The sequence below is a fragment of the Aedes aegypti genome, chromosome 2, assembly GCF_002204515.2.
Source record: "Aedes aegypti strain LVP_AGWG chromosome 2, AaegL5.0 Primary Assembly, whole genome shotgun sequence".
Lineage (NCBI taxonomy): Eukaryota > Metazoa > Arthropoda > Insecta > Diptera > Culicidae > Aedes > Aedes aegypti.
The window spans coordinates 388,305,741-388,318,164 of NC_035108.1; the positions used below are offsets into that span (position 1 = coordinate 388,305,741).

General features: G+C 39.1%; 1 protein-coding gene across 3 annotated transcripts in view; it reads right to left on the minus strand.

Moving 5' to 3' along the window:
* Positions 1-12,424, minus strand: part of LOC5564562 — a 328,377-nt gene that overhangs the window by 86,052 nt on the left and 229,901 nt on the right. For all 3 annotated transcript variants that reach the window (XM_001648834.2, XM_021846966.1, XM_021846965.1), the window contains one exon: positions 2,215-2,425. The gene's annotated coding sequence lies outside the window, so the exon portion shown is untranslated. The remainder of the gene's footprint in view (positions 1-2,214; positions 2,426-12,424) is intronic.

A 12,424-nucleotide genomic window follows, 5' to 3' on the forward strand; every position in this document is an offset into this window, starting at 1 on the left:
ATCTAGGGCTCATACAGCTTAGCTTAGCTTAGACTGACTACACATATCAATGGTTGCTATTCCGTGATTGACCGAAGTCAGTGAAAATGCACAAAGAATCAACTAGAAGGTCGGCTGGGATTGGCCATAATCTTCTTCAATGTGCATAATTCAGTGCCTCTATTTCTACAGGGTCAATAAAGGCGCCGGCCACGTCCTTGCAGTCAGGTGGGATTGGGGGAAGGAATGTTAGTGTGTAACCTTTGCTATTTGGAGACCGTGTTTGCCTCTGCATCTCCACAAAGGTTAATGGGAGGAATGTTTGTTAATGAGAAGGATCGTTGGGTCACAAGATTCACTTTGATAAGCGATTAGACCATGATAAATGATGATTTGTGAGATATAAACATGCTTATATGTAAACACAATATTTTAATTTGATATGTGCAATTTCTATGTAGAGGAAAATTATGCCGACACTTGAGGTGACGAATCATTCAAAGTTTGTTGAACAAATACCTAAATGCAACATTCCTACAGCTGTCAGGAAGAAAGCATGTGTTATTATATTTTACTTATTTGAAAAGAAACAAAAAAACTCGATTGGTTGGAACATCATAGAACACTCTTATTCTTATGCCGACACTTACAGTGGTGAACCATCTACACTTGATGTGTCGAACCATTCAAAGTTTTTTTTAATTACAAAAATAAAGGTAAAAAAGAAGTGTTCTGAAAGCATAGCATAAAGCATAAGCATAGATGACCGTACAATTCGTAGTTGCTACTCCGTGATTGACCAGAACAATCGAAGTTACACAGGGAATTAATGAATGGGGCTTGGGATTAGCTTACCATTCTTCAATGTGCACAAATCGAGAGCTCAAATTTCAAAAGTCAATAACGGCGCCGGCCACGTCCTTACGGTCATCGGGGAAGGGAAGGAATGTTAGTGCGACTACCGTTGTTACTAGAGACCGAGATCACCTCTGCATCTCCACGGTTGTCATGGACAGGATATTGGGTTAGTGGGTAAGGTATAGATCTGGGAGTCACCAATGGTAGGTGATGCGATCCATGATATAATTACGCCTAACCGAATTCGCGAAATAATTCGATAATCGCATTGTACGCCGGACAAGTGTTCATCGCTCGCCCTCGCAAGAGCAAGCGATGCGATCAATAGATCAAACACAACTAACGGATCACGCCACTTTTCACTTCACCCGACCGACGCGCGACATGTTTGATCCTGCCCTCATCGCCCGCCCCCGCAGGAGCAAGCGTCAAGGTCGAAGGATCAAACACTACTCGTAAAAAAGAAGTGTTCTGAAAATAAAAAAAAAGTTAAACATAAATAATTAATGAATCAGAGTTTGTGTCGACACTCACAGTGACGAACCATTTATAGTTTGTTGAAAAATCATATTTACGTCCCACCATTGTAACGATTAAATGTGCAGTCATACATATTTTATAGATTAGAAATAGTAGCATGAAACGAGCTCACCAATTGATTCGTTATCCTTGACTGAGCAGCCACAATCCACTCTCAGCTTCACTCGTTTGCTCGGCTATATAAAAGCACTCAGAAAAAAATAGGCACGCGACCCGAAAAGGAAAAAAAAACTGACGACTGCTCGGGCTTTCTTGACGCACTGCCAAGGAGCAAGCGTCAAGGTCGAAGGATCAAAAAGAACTCGAAGTTAAGTATCTAGGGCTCATACAAGATAAAAACTTAAACTTCAATAATTTCAATAATTTCATCATTCAAGCCAAATGTAGACAATCCCTTAGAAACCAAAAATTAAAATTCTGGTGCCATTGAATCCTTAGAAGTGTTGCCAGAACAAATGGACATTGTACCACTCTGGAGTCCGACGGCACTTCCGCTCTTATTGTACTTTGTTGCATTGGCAGAGTTGAACACTGCATCCTCGGAGCTCGGACCCAGAGCATTGGAATGTAAATATTTGCTCTACGATGAAATTCGAGTCGGCATCCGAGATGAACAGCGATGAGCGCTTGAAGTCCGAGTTGGGGAATTTGTTTGCCCCGCTTCGAACATATGCATGCTTGCATGCATGCATTCAAACAGTGTCCATAAATTGGAGAAACGGAGCTGCAATATGCTGCAACAATGAAAATGGTGGTGCCGAAGCTCTCCCTATTTCTTCGAGTTCTTGGACTTGGACCAGGTTAGTTCCTATGAATAAAACATTTGCTTCTACTTACACAGTTAACTTTCACCTCAGGGTCAGCACCGCAAGAGACTTTCCGATTTCTGGATTCTGGGGACGAGGAGGGATGCCTTGTGATTCTTGTCGTCGTTTTTCACAGCAGCATGACAACAACGGTATGCCGGTGCTCCAAACCTGACTTTTCTCGGTGATTTCTAATGGCATACAATTTCCGTCACTTTAATGCTTCCCGCGCCGTCTCTCACCTGGAACAAGATAATAGAGAAGAAAGAAAAATATATAGCTCGGTGCAACCTGGAAAAAAGCCACATCCCAGCTGTAAGTTGCTGGTTGTTAATGGCAATCGGATGGAACTCTAAATCTAACAACATTGTGCTCGTATGTATCTTAGTATAACCTGAAGTGATTTATTATAATACTCTTTTGGGGGCAACAGTGCACAGTGGTTCGAAGGTGGCCAAAACCTCTAAAATTAAAGCAATTTCTGTCAATATGTTAATATCATATGTTATCCAGTCGGCTAGTAAATAATTGAAAGTGGGGCTGATATGACGAAGAATCGCTTCGTGAGATACTTGAAACATAACAGGGACATGATCAGTATCAAAATCAGCGTGAGTAACCAGTTAGCCACAAAGGTGACTAGAGTCAATTAAGACCAAATCAATCGTAGAAGGGTTTGTAGAAGAGGAAAAACAAGTAGGGCTATCAAGGTATTGAATTGAGAACACTCTTAAAATAAAATTCCGCCATTGGAATTGCCTTGTGAGTTATTCCATGAGCGATGTTTTGCATTGAAGTTACCCATAACAAATTTTTTTGACTTATTACGAGTCATTTTGAAACAAATTTACTTTCTGCGTACTGTACTGAAACGGCAAATAGGTAGCTTTGAAGGCATATTTACCAAGCTGTGTTCCAATAAAGACACCCAAAATTCAAAAACTGTGGTTTCAAGTGACAAAAATAAGTGGATGTTTTATACGATGTTTTAGCAACTCCACCACATGCTCCATCCAGTCGATCATTACGATAAATAAAAAAGTTTGGATTTCTTTTGAGCTTGAATCCAGGTTTTAAATAAGTTTCAGTAAAAACAAGTATTGAGTATGCATGTAAGAAAAAAAAAAACATAACAATGTTGACCATTCAAATGCAACTTTGAGGTTCTTTCCGACATTTATTCTAGCTTGAACCACTGTGCCCCGTTGCCTGTCGTCATTGCTCCTCGAGAACCGAAAGCATCACACGAAGCGGAGCGAATCCTAACGGGAATCTTTGAGGGGGGCGGCCAGCAGCGATCCGACGCTGAATCGAGAACTTTTCCGATGCTGGAGTACCTACTTTGTGCAGCTGAAACCATTTCCAGCAACAAAAGGCGAAGCTTGGAAAAAATAACCGAATGACGATGTGAAGAGCTTTCAAGCGAAACCGTAGAGATTCTCCACTGTGGAGTGTGTATTTTCCCTCTATTGAATGTCTTTCATCCAAAGGGGCTTCACCGGTGAAAAAGACAAGTGTTCCCTTGAAAATGTCGACCCAAGCTGTATGTACTTAGGGGCGGAGGTTGTTGTAAGGGAATGATACGAAATATGTGCGCAAAAGAGCTTGTGGGTCCTTTCTTTGGAATGGAAAACTCGTAGGTCAACGGATTCTACGGTGCTTACCGTTTGTAGTATGTATTATCAGATAAACCACAAACAAAACGCTCAGATTTATGGGGTAGCTGATGGTTTTGGTAGATGTGTTTTTCTTGCTAGCAACATTAAGGCAGTTTTGTTTTTTCAAAATATGTATATATATATTTTTTTTGTTACTTTACTTTTCCCCTGAGGCTTGGGAATTGCGAAAGTTACTTATCAAAGAGTTTTGTTCGCTCAGCGCTTTTACTTCTATACTCTGCAGCGAACACTAATTCTAGCAAAATCTAGCATATTAACCATCTAAATTAATTTGGATGTTTGATGAAGATTTAACCATTAATCTTTGAAGGATCTCGTCAGCCACTTGGCAAGTAGTCTACTGAGCATTCTGAGATCACACCAAGGTTTTCAACAGTATTTTATCAAGGAAATGCTTTAGGATAGAATTATAGAACTCAATCAAATAGGTAATAATTCAAATTGGATGAAAATTTAATTAATCTTATCAAAAAAAATCAATTCAAATTTGAAACTTCATTAACTAGGAAGATGAAAAAGTCATGAATGAATAACTTTTCTGGAACAATATAGTCTAAGAGTACGATAACGAAAACCATTTTTTGTTGTTGCTACATTGCTAATGCACATGCACCGTGTATGTGTGAATCTTAGTGTAAGTGCCTTCCTAAGCCGAGTGGTTAGAGTCCGTGGCTACAAAGCAAAGTCAGCATGGCAGGTATCTGGGCTCGATTCCCGGTCGGTTCAGGATCTTTACGTAAAGGAAATTTCCTTAACTCCCCTGGGCATAGAGTATCATCGTACCTGCCACACGATATACGAATGCGAAATTGGCAACTTTGGCAAAGGAAGCTCTATGCTGAGAAGCAGGCTTTGTCCCAGTGAGAGCGTTAATGCCAAGAAGAAGAAGAAGAAGAAGAAGAAGAAGAAGAAGAAGAAGAAGAAGAAGTGTGAATATTATTTGGGGCTTAACGTGCGATCATAGGCTACTGGAATTCTACACATTATGGAACTCACGCCAGCCCTTTTACTGATCAATTGTCTCATCCTACCAATTGTCATAGATAATGAATATCAGAAGCAATTTCGTGGTTATATTACAGCATTCATCAAAGCTTCACGTCAACAATAAATCGCAGTTTAATAGAGATTTCATCAAGACAAATTTGTTAGCCGCACTGTCTATTAAATTTCTGTCGAAACACCATCATCACTTACGAAAAAAAAATCCGCAAGTTGAACACTTATCAACGCACGTGCCTATTTGTATTTTGCATGATAGGATGCAAAAATCAAGTAATAGCTCCCATAATTCTACGAAATTTTCGTCTGTATAATTATCATCACGAATGGAAACCAAATGATCATGAACTAGTGCACTTGACGCACTGTCCGTCAAAAATAGACGCATCCGAAACTCACTCATCAATATCACTTTCGATTTCCGATGATAGATACACAGTAAGCAATTATAGGCTAGGCCGCATCGCCATACCTTAACATTGGTTGATTTGGCGTAACTTACCTGTTTTGCATCCACCTACAATTATTGTCGAAGGGAAACATACGGCCTTCACGGCCCGATTGAAAATCGAAATCCAAACGCTGTCGTTGTCAGCCGATCAAGTGATTCAGCTAACAATTCAAATAATCGCGAAATGGTCACTCAAATCGAAACGGAGCTCTCGGCTACCGTCCGTGGTGTTCATGACCGTTTAATTGAGGTTATCCACCGCAATTGCGATTCCACAATTGATTGATAACTTTCAGTTTTAATCGGCTCAATTTTCAATAACGCGCGTCGTCGTCGTCGTCGGCGGCGACAACGCTTCGACGATTCCTTCACACCTGGGTAACCAAATTCAAATGGCTTTGCGTGGATCATCTTCGGGCGCCACGCGTGCGTCATATAGACCTCTGCATCGCTGCCGAATCATTCTACTTCACGTTGACGTCGAGTGAGCTATCGGCGGCGTGCCATACGCCGATCAACATCGCGCCGCCGATTTTTTTACGTCGTTGAATAATTCAAAATTTCAATAATTCTAAAAAATTGCGAACATCAAAAACAAAAACTTTACAAAACATTTTAGTATTGCGCAAAGAATTAGTCAAGGCATTTCTACAAGAATTCTCCACAAATTCATTTACATATCTTATCAAGAAAAGGGATTGAATCTTGAGCAAATTGAGAGAATCTCTCACTTGTCTCTATATAATAATCATTATTTGCAGCACATGAGAGCCTGTTCATAGTATACTGCTACAGGGTGTTCTCAAATTATCCATACAAACTTTGAAGGCATGGCTGTATACATTTAAGCAGAATAAATCCAATATTCTGACATGGTTTAAAACATGCACATATTATATTATTAAGCAGTAAGTTTGACATATTTCCGATTTCAAGTAAAGGTAAAACCAAGTCAAATGTGTTGAGTGGTCTTAAAGGAAGCTGTTTTTGAGCTATATGACAGAAGAGAAATGTCCATAGAACTCACTGGATTTGAAACGTATAATTTTCTATTTCCAGTCCAACTTAAAGCCACTAGATAGTTGGTTACTTCAAATAATAACATGACATTAAGATTCATCTATTTTAGATTTAAGGGAGATAACATCTCTAGTATGACTAGCGGCCGTCCGGAAAAACGTCTCTGAAAAAAATAATTTTGCCTACCTCAGTAAGAACCCATTATTTCGAAATTATTTAAAGTTGTATTTTGAGTTAACATATAGATGTATTCAAAAAATGAACATGGACATTGAATTGTTATATTTTTCAATGCTAGATCATATTTCCCATACTTTGTTGTTCGGATTATTTACGAACACCCTGTACACTGCCCATAATTGCATATTTATAACATTCGACAAAAGTAGACGTTGAGTAAATGGAATACCAAGTGTGCATTTTATGGCAGTATGGGAGGAAACTGAAGTATGTAAAAATTAACCACGAACTCAAAAGTGCTTTTTTGAGACTGAAATTGTGTACAACTCATATTGCATAATGGGTGAATAGTCAGAAAATAATTCTGATAGAATTTAATTGCTACTACATTACGAGGCTCATGTATAATCTCAATGTGACTGATATGCGGTTAAATTTTAATCAACTGAAAATTATGGAATCTCCATACAATAAGTTTACATCGAGGAAGAGGGAAAAGGGCTGGCAATTCGAGAAACTTTTGATACTGCACTTTCCCACGTCACGCACGTTCCCATCTCAAATTGGCTGGGATCTTGATCTTTGAGCAGACACACACCCGTTTTCCACATGCCGGCCAATAGGTTAGTGGCAGTTCTCAATACAATCGTGGCCCAATATCCAGGTAAGGTACCGTGGGGTAAGTGAATACAGAAAAATTAATAGTTAACTTCATTGTTATGTATAGCTAACGTGAATAGTTTAACTCAAACTTTTTTCTGTGGATAACAAATAAGGGCCTATTATACTTCAAATCGTCATTTATTTCGATTTTTCTGATTGTTATGTATTGAGAATGAGAGACTTGAAAATTTGCGCCAAATGATCCACTTGTCGCACCATGGTGGGGTAAGTGGATCACCATGAAAAAAAAATTGTTCTCGAAACAAATGTAGTATGATTATGTTTAATAAGAATGATATTACCCTCGCACTTGTTATTAGTACTAGTAATGTCATATTTTATTACTTTAAAATTAGAAAAAGTATCTTTATTTAATCAAAATATAATAAAAAGTATGTATATATTAGTTCATACTAATTAGAACAAAAAAAAACATTGTACCTAGAAAAATTTGGAGAAAATTCATCCATTTATACGCATAAGTTATATAGAAGTATTGTAGGATTATTCCTAACGATATTTTCGAAAAGCACTCTTGGTTTAAAAATATTAGTTACATTTACTTTCGAATAACAAACTGAAATCCTTCTGTTATATTTATGGATATATGTGTATCATCTGTCTAGAACAATTTATTTGGTCAAATCATGTACGAGACTATGCTTTCGATTGGAAAATTAGTATACTTTGCTCTTTTACAACTCAGCTTAGATAAACCACGAAAAGGTTCGTGTGAATTTTGAAATTATTATTCTTTTTATATTTTTTTTTTATACCAGAAAGGTTAAAAAGCTTTTAGGTGGGTTAATTCAAATTTTCTATGGTCAATTTAACAAATTCAAGCTGGGAATGGAACAAAATAAAGGAAAACAACATTTGCGGGTATTTAAGCTTATTAAAATTATCCTAAGCAGTCTGCCAATAAATGATAATTATTCTTGATCCACTTACCCCACCCCACTAAAAAGTAGGGGTAAGTGTACCATGTCCAATATATTTGTATTTATTCATAAAAGTGACATATTTTTCATTGTGATTCATTTAATTACAAATGAAATGCTCACCATGTGTCGAAAAAATAATAGAATTTGATTTTAGACAGAGATACAATGGATTTTTGATTGATGGAAAACCATTTTCAAATTAATTACTTTTTGCAGCTAACAAGTTTGCTTGTGTTAGTGTACGTGTAGTACCAGTATTGCTATAGTATCAGTGTGGGCGTACGAATATAACCTAAAACGAAGCAATGGTGCGAAAACATTCAACATATCCAAGTATTTAGGCTTTATATTGACAAATGATCCACTTACCCCACTGATACTCTTCCCCCACTGTACCTTATACCTTTCCAGTTGACAGCAATGCTGGCAGTTTTTATGGCTAGTAATAAATAGTTAACGAAAGATTTCACACAACGTAGGGTAGAAAAGCGAGTTAGTTGAAATAAAATTATTCAATTAAATCCAAACCATCGCCGAGTTAAGTTGTCCAAGTTCAAATAAAGTTGAAGTGGTCGTGAAGTAATTGAAGATTAAGTGATCTTGTAGTGCCCAGTTCCGAAAACCGTACCAAGTCCGGTAGTGTCTGAAACGTCCGTGTGTGACCCCAATTTCCTGCCGGAAGCCACGATCCTGCCCTAACAGTTAGTTAAGAGTCTTATACTAACTGCAATGCGCTCATTCATTAAACTTTACAAACCACGATTCATAATTAAAAACAAGTATTTATCGAGCAACGGACTCATGTTCCGTAACCGGTCGTTTGAGAACGTCGCGACCCATTGGAAGCCCACACAATAGATACCTCAGCCAGCGCTATTCCTATACCTAAAAAACAATGCGCTCTCAGGCTAGGCATTGGATATATATAGAAAGCGTTGTGTTTAGATGGGCATCTAATTCTTCCGAAAGAGGTGCACTTTGCGAAAAAGGACCACGTGACTATTGAGCTGAAATCGAATTCAGGTTAACTTCTGCGTTCATGAGTCCTCTCATGGCGTAGTGGTAACGCGCCCCAACTAGAGATCGGGGAGTCGTGAGTTCGATTCTCACTGAGAAGACGTGTAACGTTTTCGCAAATCTTCACATCAATTTGTCCATCTAATCCAATTGCAAATTATATGTAATGTTTAGCTTTTCGGTAGTTGTCAAACTTCCACTCGGCTGGTAAACCACGATTCATAATTAAAAACAAGTCTTTACAAACAAGTTTCTACCCAAAAAGTTCTGATTTATTGATTCTGATGGAGATCGTACACTTTCATGATTTTTATAAATATATTTAATATAAGACTACAACTTACTTTGGAGACTACAACTTGCCTGGTTTACGGTGGACACGGTCGAATAGGCTATATTGTACTGTTGACATACCCAACTCGATACTTTCAAGATCATGCCCGATTTTTTTTTGGAAGGTATTCCAACGGTATTGAGCAAATTAACGATATGAAAAATTATGAAGGCAATACGCTCGATCTCGTTCTTCTAAAGGTTTTAATCGTTAGGAAGTTTGATCTGGAGGAAGCTGTCGATCCTATTGTTCCGGTTGACCCGGCTCATCCACCTCTTGTTCTCACCATTCACGGCGCAACCGGGACTCTTATTAGTACAGCGGATGGATGTGACCTCTCCGCGTTTGATTTTAAAAGAGCCGACTTTGAGACATTGACACATCGACTGATAGGAATCGATTGGTCCACTGTATACCGTTGTCCTGATATCGATGGTTGTGTTGACAAATTCACGCAGATTCTTCATCACACTTTCACGGAGTGTGTGCCTTTGCAACGCCCCCCTTCGAAGCCACCATGGTCTTGTCGTGAACTTCGGATACGTAAAAAGGAACGGAATGCTGCTCATCGAAAATACCGCACTTATCGGTCATCGTTAAACAAGGCCTCATTTGAAGCTTGCAGCCAGAGATACAAGGTTATGAACAATCGTCTTTATCGACGTTATACTAAAAAAGTCGAACGCAACATGAAACGTAACCCTAAGCAGTTTTGGAACTTTGTGAATTCCAAACGGAAGGATAATGGTTTGCCCTCAGTTATGCATATGGATGGCCGCATGGCTAACACTTCTGACAAAAAATGATTTTTTTTTTGCTGAGTTCTTCGAATCAGTTTTTGAAAACTCGGACACTAATGTGAGTAATGAGCGTGTTAGGGCACGTACCGAGAGATGCCATAGACGCTAACATTTTCCACATTACTGCGGAGGATCTCACCAAAGCGTTATGCAAGCTCAAGCTTTCCTATCAGCCTGGTCCTGATGAAGTTCCTGCCAGTATCCTTAAGAAATGTTTCACGGGACTAATTGTACCTCTTCTGCACATCTACAACATGTCAATGCAGCAATGTCGTTTTCCAACACTGTGGAAGTCATCGTTCATGTTTTCGGTGCACAAAAAGAATGACAAAAATAATGTCAGAAACTACCGAGGAATCACTTCTTTATGTACTTTCTCAAAATTTTTGAAATAGTAGTGTCCAGCTACATGTTTTCTCATGTAAAGCAGTACATCAGTGGGAAACAGCATGGGTTTTTCCCGGGACGAAGTGTTACAACTAACTTAGTGGAATTTTCGTCACGTTGTGTGAAAAATATTGGACGTGGCAAACAGATAGACACTGTTTACACTGATTTGAAAGCAGCTTTCGATTGTGTTAGCCATTCGATTTTACTGGCAAAGCTAGAGAAGCTTGGTTTTTCTGTTCAGCTCGTAGCTATAGCTTGGTTCAAATCATACCTGTGTAACAGGAAACTCGCGGTCAAAATTGGTTCATCTGTCTCCAGCTGGTTCTCGAACGGTTCTGGTGTACCTCAAGGGAGTAACCTTGGCCCATTATTGCTTTCTCTTTTCATCAATGATGTCGTCCTCGTTCTCGGTGAAGACTTCTGCATACTTTACGCCGATGATATGAGGATTTACAAGATTATTAAGGACATTTCTGACTGTTACGAGTTACAATCGCTTCTTGACCGGCTTATTGAGTGATGTAGGGCAAACAAAATGACACTCAGTGTTCCTAAATGCTCTATCATTAGCAGTGATGGAAAGTGGCGAACGCTTCTTCTGAACTGGAACAAAAACAAAACCAAACGCTCCCGAGCGTCAGAGCGCTGGCTTACTCGCATCTGTCGACTCCCGAGTAACTGAAGCTAAAAGTGATTCGCGAACGTGTTCGAAGCTGCTCAGAGTCATATTGTGCTTTTGGGAAAAAAGCTGCTTACCCTCCGAGATTTATGGTTTTCAAGGGCTTTTGACTACAAACTAGTAGTTTACTGTCGATATGCTGGTTATACAATTAATTTGTCTGTCAAAACCATAATAAATCACACCTTGCTCGGTTACTCGCGAGTAAACGCTCGCGAGCTTGTTGCTACTTCTTTTGACATGTTCTCCCGAGCAGACGGGTGCGGGCTTACTCACACCTAGCTAGATCCCGAGTCTGTGATGTTTGTTATGCGTTGGTATACACTCGTGAGCTGCTTCGTGATGCGAACTTTTCCAGCACTGATCATTAGCTTCAATCGTAAGAAACAACCGATCATGTTCAGGTATGCGTTCGGTGAAGAATTTCTTTCACGGGTGGACTTTATACGAGACCTGGGCGTTATTCTTGACACCGAATTCGCCTTTAAGTATCATTACGAGGAGATCGTGAAAATAGCTCGTCGTCAACTAGGATTTATGTCCAAAATAACAAAGGAATTTCGCGACCCATACACTCTTAAATCATTGTATGTAGGTCTGGTCCGTCCTATACAGGAATCATTCTCTATTGTTCGGGATCCCTATCATGCAACAATGATTGACCGAATTGAAGCTATGCAGCGCAAATTCTTAAGATTTGCTTTACGGTTGCTACCTAGGAATGATGCTGTGAACCTGCCTCCGTACGAAGCTAGATGCCAGCTTCTGCAAGAAAACGCCAAGGCTGTGTTCATCTCGAAGGTCCTGACTGGGGAACTTGATGCTCCTAACTTACTGGGATCGTTAGATATAAACGTGCCAGCATATACGCTCCACTCCAATGATTTCTTTCGCTTACCACGACGACTCCAAGCCTACGATTCGAATGATCCAATTCGATCAATGCTGAACGTTTTCAATCAAATGTATCATAACATAGATTTTATTTAATGTTGACGTTTATACTCATACTATAGATTAATTAAGAAACACAATAATGTCAGATGAATACACCACCAAATAAATAAAAATATTGAAAAACA